Consider the following 3,815-nt stretch of genomic DNA (forward strand, 5'->3'; position numbering starts at 1 on the left):
TCCATCGTTCAAGTTCCTTTGCCAGTTAGTTTCCGAAAATTGTTGGACTATTCTTGAATCCTTGTGGTAGTCTCGTCCATGTTAACTGCATTTTTCATCCCGTCTGTGGATTTTCCCACTCAAAAGCAAACAGTTTCCGACTTTCCTTTTCCAAGGGTAGACAAAAAAAGCATATTTTACATCAAGCACTGGAAACCACTGATCATTTTCTCTCCGCGCTGTTCAAAGCGTACCTGGATTTGCAACTACAGGATGTGTGTCTTTAACTCTCTGATATATGGCCCCTAAGTCCTGAACCAATCTCTATTCTCCTGAGGGTTTCCTTCCTGGTGAAACTGGAGTATTATATTCTGATTCACATTCTTCAAGAACCCCATATTCCAAAACTTTATCGATTAATTTCTGAACTCCTTGTCTGATCTCAGGTTTAACTGGATACTGTTGGATTCTTACTGGCTTTGCCTGTTCTTTCAATTCTATTTTCACGGGCTGCGCTGGCTGGGATTTCCCAGGTCGGTCTGTGTTCCAGACCGCGGATATGACAGCCTCATCTATTCCTTGTGGGATTTCTCCTTTGGCTTTTTCTTGTATCATCAATGTTTCCCCTGGTTTGGACTCTGGAATTTTTAAAAGGATTCTCCTTCTTCAAAAACTATTTGTGCATTTAATTGGATAGCAAATCTTGTCCCAACGAAGGTATTGGACATTCTGGTATGTACAAAATTCGTGTGTAATCACTTTATTTCTGAATTTTATATCTAGGGGTTGAAGGAATGGGGTTTTTTTGTTTGTTTTCCGGTCGCTTCAATCATATTAACCATTTTATTTCCCAATTTTCCTTTACAAGTTTCCAAACAGAATATCTTGTTCCAGTATCTACTAAAAATTCACCTTTATTATCTCTCACCTTAATTGTAGCTAGAGGCTCAGCTGGGCTCCCCTCCGGTCCCCTTCATTCATCTCAGGTCATCATTCTTGCAGCTTCTCACTGACTTCTTTTCAATTTAGGGCAACCCTTTTAATTTTTGGAGCATTCTCCTTATATCAGGAACTGACTACCCCATAAAAATCAGAGCCCATTGTTCTGCCTCCGTCTCCAATTTCAAGTCAGTGTATTTTTATTATTTTTTTTAGAAGTCTCTTTCAATTTTTTTTTTTTAAAGGACACAGAGGGAGATTTATTCTTACCTTGTTTTACTTCATATAGTTTAAACCAATTCAAAGCTTTTGGCATTGCCTGTTTTATTCCATATAACACCCATTTTTAGTATCGAGTTAATCTTCTCCTGTGTTCTGTTTCATTCGGGTCCCACTGAGGGTCTCCCGAAGTAAAATCTGTTCCAAAGTTCCAGAAAGCATATTAATCATAAGTACTGTCTCTGTCTGTACTTTTCTGGTTTTTAACACCATCTGCGTTTCAGTACTGTCTAATAAGTTGTCCAATATTACCTATAAATCATTCCAAGAACTTTTGCTCTTAAACAATTCTACAAGTCCTGATGCCGTCTCACGACAAAATATTTAAAAGACAATTATCAAAGAAAACATTTAAAAGAAATACCATGCAGAATACACAAAAGACAAACACCAAGCAAAAGACTCTATACGCAAATATTAAAGAGAATATTCATGAAACAAATATAACAGACAGAATACACTATGAACAAATACTGAACAAAATACTCAAAAGACAGATACCAGACAGGACACACAAAACAGGACAAGCAAATACCAAAACCAAATCCAAGGAGTTAACAACCCAAGTACTCAAAAGAGTCACCAAACAAAGTCCGACCCAGCAATAGCTTCTGCCTTTGACTCATGGGCAGACGCCAGGGCTTCAACTGCAGCCCAGCGGGTACCCTCTGAGCCCAACACTGCATACCTTTCACTGCGCCTTATGGGCAGGCTGTGCAAACCAATTCTGAAAGAAGTGCCTTGCTTTCTCTGAGGAATGTTGCGAGGAGCTTTATGGGTCAAGGGTGATGGTCCTCCTTGAGAATTCCTCGGTGCCGGCCTGAGTTCGATCCGCACTCGATCCCTTCCAGTCTCGCTTGTAAGGTCCCATCTGGGTCACCAAAACTGTTACCAGCTGGGAATAAAATTCATCTACACAAGAGGATAAACAGGTACTCCTTTATTTCAGCACTGGGGACATGGAGGATAGCTCCGTCCCAGCATGTCTGCCTTGGCATCCAAATCCATAGGTTTTTATACACTTGTTTTGTTGAATCTTTTGTAAGTTCTTTTACATAAAATTACATCTTATTCTCGCTCTTAAATTTGACCTTTAAAATGGTTGGTTTCGTTAGATACATCACCTTATCAATATTCCTACCCTATAACAATCCTTGGTTAACTCTACTTATTTTTACTGGTTATAACCCTTGATATTCAAATCAAGACGGGAAGGGTTAAAGAAGGGGGGGGTTCAAGCAGCAAAACTGGTGTCTGTGACCACTTCATTTGCTTCTTAATACAATAAAAGAACTCCCAATGGTTAGCTGGTGAGAACTCCATGGTTCTCTTGCTTAAAACAATACACATAGAAATCCAGCAACTGGCTGGCAGGGTTTTTATGGTTCTTAGTTTAAAACAAGTGAGGCCTCTATGGTTACTTATTAAACTTAACAGTCCTAACTTACACATTTTGCTTTTCATTTTTCTATAGGACTTTTCTACTTGATTATTTCGTCAAGGTTTTGTAACAGAGCAGCCCAAGCTGTGAGGCCGTGTGCACTTGGCGCAGAGCTGGTGCCCCGCTGCTGGCAGCGGCGGTGCCCGGTAAGCTGGGTGAGGCGGGTAGCTGCGTGCTGCATGGGCTGTGCTGCAAACGTAGCGTGTAGCAGTGGTGGTTGCAGTAAAGTTGCAGGTTGCGGAGGGGCCTGAGTGTGCTGCTGGGGACGCTGTGGGGCTGCTCTGAGACTGTGACGTGATGGTCTCAGTATGGTGCGAGGCATGCTCTCTGCCATCAGCAGTGCGAGTGCCCTGGCTTTTGACAACAGTGGGAAAACTTCTGCTCTGCCTGTAGATCTGCAACTGCAGAACAGGCACAGTGTCCTGGCACCGGTGACGACATCACCCAACAGGGGATGATGCATCAGAGCCAGCTGTGAGTGTACCTCACATCTGCAAAAAGGGGAAAGGCAAGAAGCAGTGATGGGAGGCTTCCTCCTGCAGGTTATCTGTGAATGTGAACACATGCTGCGATCAAGCAAGCCAAGCGATTAAAACCTCTTTGGTATGGAGCACGTTGGTTAAAATATAAACATGGGGAGGTGGCAGATTCATTATATTATGCTTCCACAAATAGCATAGCAAGTGTGATGTGCTCACGACAGTGGATGCAACTGCCAGATCCATGCTGTGCCCTGGGACAAGCAGGGGAGAGTGTGACTGCAGTCGCCCAGTACCACAAATTACGCAGTCGAATTTTCCTCATTTGGGGAAATTACAGGGGGTCAGCACGTCTGGAGTGCAGAGGATGACCCTCACCCTAGGAACCACCTACCTGATCATGATGTCTCCTCTGCCAGGTGAGACCTGAGTTAGGGTGAGGTGATTCCAGATAAGCCACTCCTTCTGAATTACAATATCTTATGGGAATGTTAGGAATATTTCTTTCATTTCAGCACATTCTGGAGACCTCAGAAATTTCCTCTTTTATGCATTGTCCTTTGTCAAAGCTCTTTCAGCCTTTTGACCCCAGACTCCTTCCTCCCCTGCCATGTTAGTGAGAAAATCTCACAGTTTAATCACAGCTACTGATGTGAAGGGGCTTAAGAGGGCTTTGAGGAAGGTGAGAGTACTGAGAG

At 42.8% G+C, this 3,815-nt stretch overlaps 1 non-coding gene across 1 annotated transcript; it reads right to left on the reverse strand.

The window, feature by feature from the left end:
• Nucleotides 1-3,381: 3,381 nt before the first annotated feature.
• LOC147526385 (U1 spliceosomal RNA) lies at nt 3,382-3,544 on the reverse strand. The gene has a single exon (XR_015222950.1). It is a non-coding gene; the product is annotated as a U1 spliceosomal RNA (small nuclear RNA).
• Between the last annotated feature and the right edge of the window lie 271 nt (nt 3,545-3,815).

The sequence above is a fragment of the Tauraco erythrolophus genome, chromosome Z (genome assembly GCF_009769465.1).
Source record: "Tauraco erythrolophus isolate bTauEry1 chromosome Z, bTauEry1.pri, whole genome shotgun sequence".
Taxonomy (NCBI): Eukaryota; Metazoa; Chordata; class Aves; order Musophagiformes; family Musophagidae; genus Tauraco; species Tauraco erythrolophus.